At 37.4% G+C, this 13,602-nt stretch overlaps 1 protein-coding gene across 2 annotated transcripts in view; it reads left to right on the top strand.

Moving 5' to 3' along the window:
* Positions 1 to 13,602, top strand: part of myg1 (myg1 exonuclease) — a 56,933-nt gene that overhangs the window by 23,843 nt on the left and 19,488 nt on the right. The window lies entirely within an intron of this gene.

Genomic DNA, 13,602 nt, shown 5'->3' with positions numbered 1-13,602 from the left:
TGAATTAATCTCTGTTTAATTCAGTTTAATTCTGTTTATTTAATTAAGTCATCTCCAGCATTAGAGCCATTGTAGCAGGACACATTAGTTATGGTTCAGTAGCACAGTCTAGGCTGATGCTAAGGCTTGCCCATGGGAACACCTTTCTTATTTGCACCGACTTTGAAATGTGTTGCATGTGCGGTTATGAGAACCTATTCTATGATGCATGAAATTGGAAAAGGCTCAGTCCAAATATTAATTGTGAGTGTGTATGCGTGATTGACTGTAACAATTGACCATTGTTGAAGGTGTGTGTCGTAAAAAACATTTGCAGTTTCTGCAGGATCTGGTTAGTCTTTGGGAAACAATTCATTTTCATAGCATAGAGAAACATCATATGATTCTTACATGGTGAACTCTTATAATACTTAAGAGAATAGGATGCCAAGATAGGCAGGGCAGTATGATGTTGGGGAAAGAACTTCTAATTTAGACCAGTTGTCATTTGACTAGCCCAGTGTGGGTGTGTTGGTGGAATAGAAGATAATGCAGGAACGGCCCAAGAAAACCTTCATGCAATGAAATATAAATTAACAACCAACATACCTGACAAGAGACAAAGCAGTCTTTTAGAATGTGAAAACTAAACATAACCTTAACTAGGCTCCTAAGTTCATTGTAGACTTAACACTAGGGCTGCAGCTATCGATTATTTTAGTAATCGAGTATTCTACCGATTATTCCATTGATTAATTGAGTAATCGGATAAGAAGTACTTTTTCTTTATTAAAGAGGAATACTACATATGCAAGAGAAAATAAGACGTCTCTTAAAATGAAGAACTAAGTTGTTTCCTATTTTTTACAAAAGTGAAAATAAAATCTAAATCTATTTAGTGCATTTAATTGACATATTAAAAATGCAAATACAAATATATAAATAAAAAACTTAATTACTTCAAAAAAAAAAGGTAAACAAAGCACAGTCTAAAACAAAATAATAATAATAATATCTAAACATTGCATTTTTGTTGTGCAACTTAACTTTGATGTTTCAGTCTAACTACAGCTTAAGCATGACATAAACCTTTACTGTATTCCTTTGTAAGAGGCAAAAATTAGTGGAAAGGAAGGTAACTTGGAACAAGAACAAGAGTCCATACACATAATTTCTTAACACACCTGGCTGCATGCCCCAGTTATTCTAATTTCTTCTTAAATATACATATGCCATGCGTCATTGCATACAGCTTTTGTTAATTTATTAATATTAATTTAATTAATAGATAGTATTAATTATGCGTCATGTGATCACTATCAATCACTATTCCTTCAACACCTTCTAGGTCATGTGACCCTGTGACCCAAAATTAGTACCAAAATAATCTAATTGGAAACCCCCACGACTTACACCTCTTGTTATCCCAAAATATCTCTTCACTAATTTTTATTTGTCGACGGTCCCTAAAATACCGCTTCCGAATGTCTAATGTCTGAATATCAAACTAACTTCACCGCGGTTCAGATATTGAAGTATGGAACTTGTAGTGTTGTGGTACACCAGTTCAGTCTTACAGTAATCACACTGTACAGAGGTTTCTGTCTGCTTTAGTTTAAAATGATCCCAAACTTTGAAAACTTTCTGCCGTTTTCTTTGGCCTGAATCTTCTCTGTGTGTAGTTACAGTAATTGGGCAAAACGAAGCTTCGAGGCAACTAATTTGCCTCGATGATTTTTTGTATTCGAGTTACTTGAGGAATCATTTCAGCCCTTCTTAACACTAATTCCTTTCTGCAGAAGTCTTCAGCAGTTCAAAGATGGCATTAGTCTCCAAGTTGTTTAAATCACAGCAGTCCCATGGGTCACGTGCTGTCCATTCGGAGCCATCCCCAGCAGCAGTGTGCACCACCAAGTAAGGAGATTCCAAACAGAAGTAGGGCATCAGGATAAACCAGGCGGGTCTGGAAAGAAGAAGTGGTCACACTGGGAACTGCAAACACTAGGAGCTTGAAAATGGCATGTAGAGAGCGAGAGAGTGGAAAATGGACAGAGAGAAAAGAGGGGAAAATATTAGGTATGCTTGTAATTATTTGATGGTTAAAGACAATCTACATTTTCAAATTATGTGCAAAGTGCAGGCAGAGACTGGCAAGACTAGCTATGATGCCATAACTAAAAGGAAGAGCCAGAAGTTGGCACAAGACATGAGGGCTTCCTGGGACATAAAGCATCCGAACACTCCACAGTCAGCAAACCTGAGCAACTTGAGAGTGATAAGACAACAGCATTTAAACATTCCAGTACACCAAACACCTTTTGTTCGAGGTATGCTTGGCAGGTCATAAAAAAACAGTGGTTGCTCTGGTACTGTGGTGTGAGACCATTCAGTGCTTTGTAGGTCAGTAATAGTATTTTATAATCAATTAAAAATTTGACTGGGAGCCAGTGAAGTGTGGAAAAGATAGGAGTAATGTGTTCATATCTTCTGGTTATAGTTATGACTCTAACTGCTGTGATATGGCTTAACTAAAGCTTGTTTATGTTTTTATTGGAACATCCAGACAGTAAGGCATTACAATAATCCAACCTAGAGGTAACAAAAGCATGTGCTAATATTTCTGTATCATGTAATGATATTAACATTTCTTATCTTCGCAATATTTCTGAGATGAAAGAAAGGCTACCCTAGTGATATTATCTACATGAACTTCAAATGAAAGACTGGAGTCGGTCACACCAAGGTCCAAGGTACAAGCACTTCTGTCTTGTCAGAATTAAGCAGGAGGAAGTTAGTAAGCACCCACTGTCTAATGTCCTTTACATATTTTTAGGTTCAAACTTTTTTTATTGTGTAATCATCATTATTACTGAAATAAGATTTAAGCAATTATCCATTTTTAACAATATAAACTTGAAAAGAACAACTAACAAACATCACGTACAATCAATCAAGAACCAACATCCACACCCCAATCATTAAAACAAAATGAAACAAACGAACTAAAAAAAATAAAAATAAATAAATAATAATAATAAAAAATAATAAACAAATAAATAAACTAAACAGAAGGCAGAGATTTGAGAGACTTAAAATAGGAGATAAAAGAAGCTACTCTTCCCAGAACATCTAATCTTTTCTAGTTTGAGAAAAAACATGGTATCTACAAGCCATTGAGATGTGGTAGGAGGCTTATCAGATTTCCATTGGATTAGAATACGACGCCTAGCTAATAAAGACGTAAACGCCAAAATATCCAATTGTTTGGAACTAAACTGAGACCAGACCCTTGGAACCCCAAAAATTGTGATAGCAGGGCAAACATCGATACTGACCCTGAGCACCTCGGACATCACTGTAAAGTAATTAACCCAGTAAGTTTGCAGTTTAGAACAAGTGAATAACATATGACTCAAAGTGCACTGAGATGCTTGACATCTGTCATATCTATCCTCTATAGTAGAATATATTGCAGATAAGCGGGCCTTAGAGAAATGGATTCTATGTAGTATTTTAAATTGTATAAGGCTCTGACGAGCACATATTGTACCAGAACGTATTCTATCCAATGCAGCGGCCCACCATTCCTCTTCAAAATTCTCTCCAAGCTCACCCTCCCAGGCTCTTTTAATTTTTATCAATAGCACTCCCATCTAAAGATAATAACTGAGCATAAATTCTTGAAATTTGTGACTTATGATGAGGGTTAAACTTCAAAAGTTCTTCCCATTCTTGCATAGGAGGTGAAGAGGGGTAGTTAGGAAACAGAGTGGCAGCACAGTGTCTAACCTGTAAAAACTGAAACAGATGGGAATCGGGCATAGCACAGGAATAGCTGGATCTTACATTATTGGTCTGTATGCTTGTCTGGGGAGAAGCATATAAAAGGCGTATCCAAGAGATAAAATTATCCCTAAACCCAAATTTTTGAAGCACTGCGAAAAGATATTCCCACTCCACTCGGTCAAATGCTTTCTCAGCATCGAATGTAATCACGACCTCAGGTGTTACAACAGAATGTTTGGAATGAATTACATTTAGAAGAGTGCGAACATTAAAATATAACTGTCTCCCCCTAATAATGTTTGTTCCTCAGATATGATCTTTGGAAGTATGTTTTCCAGGTGAAAAGCCAACACTTTGGCCAAAATCTTGGCATCTACATTCTGTAAAGACAGAGGTTTGTAGGAGCTACAAGACTTGGGATCCTTATCCTTTTTTAAGAGCAGAATTATGGATGCTTGTGTTAGTGTGTCTGGTAGGAAACCTTTCTCTAAGGATTCCACATACACACCCAAACGTAATGGGGACAATTTACTTTGAAATATCTTAAAAAACTCAACTGGAAAGCCATCAGGCCCAGGTGCTTTATTACACTGCGTCATTTTAATTGCTTGTTTAATTTCTTCTATATCTAAAGGGGCTTCAAGATCTGCAGTAAGTCAAGTCATGGGAGTCCGGTGGAGATTCAGATGAATATAAGATAGAATAATAAGATTTAAAGACAGCATTGATAACTTCTGGGTCAGATATCAAATTACCTGATGAGTCCTGAATCTGTGGAATCAAGTGACTACCTGCCTGGCGTCTTAACCGATGTGCCAAGAGCCGACCAGCTTTATCACCATATTCATAATAAGAACTACAAGTATGCAACAGGAGCCGTTCAGCATCAGTTGTCAGAATGATATCAAGTTCAGCCTGCAGATCCAGACGCTGTTCATCTGGACTTGTGAAGGGGAGTTAGCCAGCTGTTGGTCAAGGTGGAAAATAGCAGAAGTAAGCTCACATACTCTTACAGTGCGATGTCTATATACATTTGCAGAATAAGCAATCTGCCCCCGGAGGTATGCTTTAAGTGTCTCCCACAGTAAGGAATAAGAAACTGTGCCATCTTGGTTTGTAGCCATAAAGTCATCAGTTGATGTTGAAATAAAATCTATACATTTATCATCAGACAAAAGCAGAGAATTAAACCTCCACGATGGAGAATATGGAGGTTGTGCAGACAACTGCATATCCACACTGAGAGGAGCATGATCAGAAACAACAATATGAAATATGGTATGAAACCGATGTTACTTTAGGAAGTAATAAGCTATCTACAAAAAAATAATCAATGCGGGAATACGACTGATGAACTTGAGAGAAAAAGGAAAATACCTTAGCTTGAGGGTTATAGAATCTCCAAGGGTCAACACAACCATTGCTGGACATAAACTCTGCAATTGACCTTGACATTGATTACAAAGCCCTTAACTGAGAGCTAGAGTAGTCCATAACCGGATCCATTACACAGTTAAGATCCCCAGCAAATATCAATGAGTGGCTATTCAGTGAGGGTAGAATCCAAAATAATCTATTCGTGAACCCAGGATCATCAAAGTTCGGTGCATAGACATTAACAAGAAGCACAGGGTTCTGTAACAGCGAGCCAACAACAATTAAGTATCTTCAATTTTTATCAGCTATTACCTTAGTACAAGTAAACTGAACCCTTTTGTTAACTAATATTGCAACCCCTCTAACTCTCCAATTGAAATTTGAGTGAAACACTTCACTGACCCAGGGGCATTTCAGCTTAACATGATCTTGACTTCTTAAATTTGTCTCCTGCAAAAAAACAATATCAGCATTTAGCCTCTTCAAATGTGAAATAATCTTTGATCTTTTAATGGGATTACCCATGCCTTTAATGTTCCAAGGTAAAAATCAAATTGTGGAATAGACTGGATTAGGCAAAGAACCAGAAAAATTAGCCATTTACTCCATTTAATCCACTGGAAAAAATATACAAACATGTAAGCATACCTTCTGCAAAACAAAGCAAAAATAAAACAAAACAAAAAAACAATAAAAAACAAACAAACATGCATCCCACCCATATGCACATCCAATATCCACATCCCCAAACGATGTGAAACTATGTGCAGACTCCAATTGGAGCCAACCCATACACCTCACTCTCATGATTAGAAACCCAAAAAAGGATGGAAACCTGCAGAATGTCCCAATCATTAACAATAACAAAAACGCACAATATTTTAATCATTGCAACATTAGGCCCACTTTACCCCAGCTTAACCACTAACCCCCTACATATGCATTTACCTCAATCAAGAAACCGTGACAAAGACTGATCTACATCCAGACACTGAGCATATTCAAAATGTCTTTTGTAAAACACTGTAATACCCTTTAAACAACATGAACAGAGTCTGGGCCATAATAGCCTATTATACAATGCAATACTTAGAGCATAGTATCAAGAAGCTATTTCACCCTACTTACATGCTCAGATACTCAAGAAACATTTGTTTCTGTCTGGTGAGATAGTAAAGTACTGACATATTCTTTAGCCAAGTCTGGTGAGTTAAACTGTTTCTCCACTCCATCGTAAGTAACATGCAGCTTGGCTGGATGAAGAAATCCAAATTTCACCATCGGAATCCTCCGCAGTTGCTGATGGACCTCATTGAAGGCAGATCGAGCTCGAACAGTTTTGCAGTGAGATCGGGAAAGATGGTTATTTTCATATTGCCAACTTTAAACTGCCTCACCTCTTGCACACGCTGCAGAACCGCAGTACAGTCTGAGTGATAATGCAACCTTGCCACAACAGCTCATGGACGCTCCCCCGGCTTGGGCTGCAGCGTGCGATGTGATCTGTCAACTATAATGTCTTTGTCAGTATTAAGTACTTTCTTGAGTAATTCAGAGACGGCTAGGGTGGTACAGGGATTGTCTTCCGGAATTCCTATAATCCTTATGTTATTGCGTCGAGATCTGGCTTCCAGGTCTTCACACTTATCCTCCAATTTTGCCACAGTGGCCAATAGAGAGTCCACCTTGTCCTCCAGCATGGTGATATCATCAGAACAAGTAGAGAGTGACTGTCCCATATCCTTCACCGTACTTTTCAGTGACAGCATGCACCGAAATAAGACTACTAGAAAACTCCACTTTCACAGCCTGAAGTCATCTCGAGCACGGTCCACTCCTCGGGGCTAGCTGAATCACTCTTTGCCATGGATGAGCTAACGGTAGCGGGCCGCTGTTGCGTTGTCTGTTCGTTACCGAGTTTATTGGCTCTAGTTTTCATTTTAACTTATCCAGAGCAAGGAAAACTCAACCCAACCAAATAAGCTTTAATATAGATTCTCGATAATAGGCAACAATGTGCATTAATACCGATATTTAGTGGAATTCTGCAGGATCCTCCGTAAACACACACTACTCCATGTAACGCCTAACCGGAAGTCTACCGTCCTTTACATATTTTTTGTCTTAACTTGTGCCTCTCATCTGGCTTATCATCAACTGTGTCATCAGTATAACAGTGGAAGCTAATAACATGTTTATGAATAATTGCACCAAGGGAAGCATATATAAGGAAAAAGGCAGTGTGCTTAAAACAGAACCTTGTGGAACCTTAGTATGCTTTGAGAAGTCACCATTTTATCTACAAACAGATAATGATCAGATAAGACCTGAGCCAGGAGGGCTTTTCCCTTAACACCAACAACATTTTCTAGCCAGTATTAAGTAGAATATTATGGTCAGTTGTGTCAAAAGCTGCACATATCACACAACGCCAGCAAGGAGACACAACTCTGATCAGAGGTCAGTAAGAAGTCATTTACGACTGTAACCAGTATCAAATACTGACTGATACATTTCATAAATGTTATTCCTCTGTAGATATGTAGCTGTGCTACAACCTTATCTACAATCTTGGAGATAAAGGGGAGGTTTAATATTAGCCTATAGTTAGATAGCTGACAGGGGTTGGGGTCGGGTTTTTAATCCTCTTGACTTATCAATATTCTTCTCTCCAAGAGGATGTTAATTCTGTCAGTTTTGTGTATCTCCTGTGCACAGCCCTCTTCAGGTGAACCCACAGATTTTTGATTGGATTTAGATCTGTACTCTGGCTGGGCAATTCGTTTGTTGATTTGTGTGTCTGCTTCAGGTCACTGTCATGCTGCAAGGTGAAAAAGTGTTTTAGCAGAAGCCTTAAGGTTTAGCACCAAAACTGACTGATATCTGGAGCTGGAAACTGACTGATATCTGAACACAGGAAATTATTTTCTCCTCCACGATTAAAGGCACTTCCAGCTCAAAAAGCAGCCTTAAACCATGATGTTGCCACCTCCATGCTTTAATGTGGGGATGGTGTTCTTTTAATAATGTGCTGTGATTTTATGGGCCAACAATGCAACTTAAGTTTCATTAGACCATTTCATATAATTCCACATGGTTTTGGGAGATTGGATGTATTTTTTTGCTAACTTTAGCCAGGCTTGTTTTTTTATTTTTTTTGTTTGTTTGTTTGTTTTTTGGTTTTTTGAAAAAAAAAAAACGTTCAAATTGCCACCCTCCCCATAGCCCAGACATTTGATGAATTCAGGCGATTGTTGTCACATGTAGAGAGCAACCAGTACTTGCCAGAAATTGCTGAATTTCTTTTAATGTTCCTGTAGGCCTCTTGGCAGCCTCCCTGAGTTTTCTCCTGGTCTTCTCATCAATTTTAGGGGAATGTTGTGTTCTCAGTAATGTCACTGCTGTTGTGCCATGTTTTCTCCACGTTTTGTCTTTTTCCCCGAAGGATTTACCATTACCATTTCCAAGTTTATTACTTTCAATACTAGATTGAAATGGGTGCTTTGAATTTCTTGGTTCAAAGCACCAACCTTTGTTACTGGTTTAGGTTTCAACAGAGGAAGGGAATGTAGCTACAGTAATATACAAATAGGACAATATGATAGTTGAATTTGCTGAACTTCCATTTTTCAATCATGCATACAAGTATTTTTTTGTGTAAACCATGTGCATTTTTCTAGGTGTAGAATGCGATTTATCAAGTTGCTTTCGCTTGTTTGGTTGTGTGTATTTAGAACTATTGCTGACCATGTGTATGTAGAAAACCCTAGTGGTAGGGAATTATATGACTAACTGTGTAACAATCTGATGGACGAGTCTGGGTTTGGCAGTTGCCAGGAAAAGGGTACTTGCAGTTTTGTGAGGCACTCTCCTCCCACTTACTATCAGTGTAATTGATGGTAACTGCTCACTGTGATACTCATTATACGTAGTGGGAACAACAGCAACTCAGCCACAAAATTGTAGGTCACTTAAAATCAAAAAGCGGGGTTAGCACATGCTGAGGTGCACAGTGCGTCGAAGTCACCAACTGCAGAGTCGATAGCTACAGACCTCCAAACTTCATGTGGCCTTCAGATTAGCTCAAGAACAGTGTGTAGAGAGCTTCATGGAATGGGTTTTCTTGGCCAAGCAGCTGCATCCAAGCCTTACATCACCAAGTGCAATGCAAAGTGTCAGATGCAGTGGTGTAAATCGCATGCATTTATATTTCTCATGTTGCAATACATTGCATATGACAACAGTATGAGAGCAGAAAAAAATGACAAATTTCTCCAATCTACCTAAACATTGTTGCAGACCAAGCACACCCTTCTTGGCTACAGTATTTCTCTAATAGCAGTGGCCTCTTTCAGCAGGATAATGTGCTCTGTCACACTGCAAAAATTGTTCAGGAATGGTTTGAGGAACATGACATAGAGTTCAAGGAGTTGACTTGGGCCTCCAGATTCCCCAGATCTCAGTCTAATTGAGCTGAGCATTTGTGGGATGTGCTGGACAAAGAAGTCCAATCCATGGAGGCCCCACCTCACAACTTACAGGACTTACAGAGTTTTTTAATGCCTCACAAGAGGGATCTACACAACATTAGGAAGGTGGTTTTAGACATACATATACAATTCATTATATATTACATTATTATTATTATTATTATTACTTTAATAATATTCATTATTAATATCAATATCCACAATATAATATCCATTATTAATAATGTTAGAATATTTCTCTCTCTCTTTCTCTCTAATATATATATATATATATATATATATATATATATATATATATATATATATATATATATATGCATATATATATATGCATATATTTATATATATATTTATCATATATAATATATATATATATATATATATATATATATATATATATATATATATATATATATATATATATATATATATGCATATATATATATATGCATATATATATGTGTATATATATATATATATATATATATATATATATATATATATATATATATGCATATATATATGTATATATATATATATATATGCATATATATATATATATATATATATATATATGCATATATATATGCATATATATATATATATATATGCATACATAATATTGCCAAAGGTTTTAGGACACCCCTCCAAATCATTGAATTCAGTTGTTCCAATCAAGCCCAGAGAGGCCATGTGATATTATTTTTTTTGCTTTTGTTTTCTCGTGATCACGAGAAAACAACATAATCAGAACCGCGGTGAAGTTAGTTTGATATTCGGACATTAGACAGACATTCGGAAGCGGTAGTTTAGGGACCGTCGACAAATTTCTGTACGACTGAAATGTGATACTTGTTACTTAACTGACTACGTTCCCCAGTTATTCTAATTTCTTCTTAAATATACATATGGCATGCGGCATTGCAAACAGCATTTGTTTATTTATAAATAAAAATTGAATTAATTGATAGTATTAATTATGTATCATGTGAATTAATTTGCTATTATTAATTTATTTTTTAATAAAAAAAAAAACAATTTCTTAAATAGCTTCTAGGTCATGTGACCCAAATCTAGTACCAAAATGATCTACTTGAACACCTCCACAAGGTACACCTCTTTGTATCCCAAAGAATCTCTTATTTTTATTTTAAAAAAAAAACACAATTTCTTCAATAGCTTCTGTCATGTGACCCTGTGACCCAAAACTAGTACTAAAATAATCTACTTGGACACCTCCACAGGTTATACCTCTTTTTTTTTTATACCTCTTTTTTTTCATTTTTATTTAAAATAAACACTATTCCTTTAATAGCTTCTAGGTCATGTGACCCAAATCGAGTACCAAAATGATCTAATTGGACACCTCCACAAGGTACACCTCTTTGTATCCCAAAGAATCTCTTTTTATTTTTTATTTAAAAAAAACATTATTTCTTTAATAGCTTCTATGTCATGTGACCCAAAACTAGTACTAAAATAATGGATAATGCTTTTAAATAGCTTTTGTGGTACTTTGATATCATACGCCAGTTGCTCTCCGCAGCGCCACGTTATGTTGATAAATTTCAATGTACGTGAAACACGACTGCCGCCTACTGGTCTCGTCTTTCCTGCACTCGCAATGCCGCACAATGCCGTGAGTCGTCGTGGGATTCCTGTCCCTCTGACGCGCATTCTTAAATGCCACGTCTATATATATGTGTGTGTGTGTTTGTATATGTGTAATATAATTACACATATTTCATATATATATATATATATATATATATATATATATATATATATATATATATATATATATATATATATACCTGTGCAACAAATCCAGTTGTGAAATTTCCTCGCTCCTAAATATTCCACAGTCAACTGTCAGCTGTATTATAAGAACATGGAAGTGTTTGGGAACGACAGTATCCCACGTAAACTGACGTAAACTGCCACGTAAACTGGCCACGTAAACTGACGAAGCGGGGTCAGCGGATGCTGAGGCGCATAGTGCGAAGAGGTCGCCAACTTTCTGCAGAGTCAATTGCTACAGACCTCCAAACTTCATGTGGCCTTCAGATTAGCTCAAGAACAGTGCGCAGAGAGCTTCATGGAATGGGTTTCCATGGCCGAGCAGCTGCATCCAACCCATACATCACCAAGTGCAATGCAAAGCGTCGGATGTAGTGGTGTGAAGCACGCCACCACTGGACTCTAGAGCAGTGGAGACGCGTTCTCTGGAGTGACGAATCGCGCTTCTCCATCTGGCAATCTGATGGACGAGTCTGGGTTTGGCGGTTGCCAGGAGAACGGTACTTGTCTGACTGCATTGTGCCAAGTGTACAGTTTGGTGGAGGGGGGATTATGGTGTGGGGTTGTTTTTCAGGAACTGGGCTTGGCCCCTTAGTTCCAGTGAAAGGAACTCTGAATGCTTCAGCATACCAAGACATTTTGGACAATTCCATGGTCCCAACTTTGTGGGAACAGTTTGGAGCTGGCCCCTTCCTCTTCCAACATGACTGTGCACCAGTGCACAAAGCAAGGTCCATAAAGACATGGATGACAGAGTCTGGTGTGGATGAACTTGACTGGCCTGCACAGAGTCCTGACCTCAACCTGATAGAACACCTTTGAGATGAATTAGAGCGGAGACTGAGAGCCAGGCCTTCTCGTCCAACATCAGTGTGTGACCTCACAAATGCGCTTCTGGAAGAATGGTCAAAAATTCCCATAAACACACTCCTAAACCTTGTGGACAGCCTTCCCAGAAGAGTTGAAGCTGTTATAGCTGGAAAGGGTGGACTGACGTCATATTGAACCCTATGGATTAGGCATGGGATGTCACTTAAGTTCATATGCGAGTCAGGCAGGTGAGTGAATACTTTTGGCAATATAGTGTATATGAAATATATCAAATTATCTCAACAGGTCCAGTGTGGCACTTTGCAGCTTCGAACAGCCAGAAAAAAACAAATGGAAATGCTGCTGGTGTGTTTAAGAAGACTATTGTGTAATTACAATAAAAAACGCTGTGTAATCATGATAAAAATGACTTGTTTGTTTATACAAAAAAGGAGTTAAACAAATGAAGAAAATAAAGAAATGAAGAAAAATTAAGGAAGACATTTTTGGAATAACAAAGAGGTGTACCCTGTGGAGGTGTCCAAGTAGATCATTTTAGTACTAGTATTGGGTCACAGGGTCACAAGACCTAGAAGCTATTGAATAAATAGTGTTTTTTTTTTTTAAATAAAAAGAGATTCTTTGGGATACAAAAAGGTGTACCTTGTGGAGGTGTCCAAGTAGATCATTTTGCTACTAGATATGGGTCACAGGGTCACATGACCTAGAAGCTATTGAAGAAATAGGTTTTTTTTATTAATTAATTAATTAAATTAATTAATTCAGTTTTTATTCATAAATAAACAAATGCTGTTTGCAATGCCGCATGCCATTTGTATGTTTAAGAAGAAATTAGAATAACTGGGGAACATAGTCAGATAAGTAACAAGTACCACATTTCAGTCGTACAGAAATTTGTTGACGGTCCCTAAACCACCGCTTCCAAATGTCATTTCTAATGTCCGAATATCAAACTAACTTCACTGCGGTTCTGATTGTCGTGATCACGAGAAAACAGTTGTCCCAAACATCATGAGAAAATTAAGTCGAGATCACGAGAAAACAACTTTTATCTCGAGATCACGAGAAAACAAAAGCAAAAATATCACATGGCCTCTCTGGGCTTCCGTACTTCCATGTCAACAGGTGTATAAAATCAAGCACCTAGTCATGGAGACTGCTTCTACAAAGTTATATGAAATACCATCAGGGGAGGCATCTTATTATCCTCAAATCTATTCTGCAGCAGAACACCAAATGTTGATTTGATTTGGATTTTCGTTTTGTTAATTGTTAAAACAAACTAATAACACTTCTGTTTTTTAAAGTATTCTTTCTTTACCGCATTTTTTCACACCTG

Source organism: Hemibagrus wyckioides, linkage group LG21, assembly GCF_019097595.1.
Source record: "Hemibagrus wyckioides isolate EC202008001 linkage group LG21, SWU_Hwy_1.0, whole genome shotgun sequence".
In the NCBI taxonomy this organism is placed as follows: domain Eukaryota; kingdom Metazoa; phylum Chordata; class Actinopteri; order Siluriformes; family Bagridae; genus Hemibagrus; species Hemibagrus wyckioides.
Note: the sequence above shows the minus strand (reverse complement) of the source record. Positions and strands in the feature narration are given on the sequence as shown.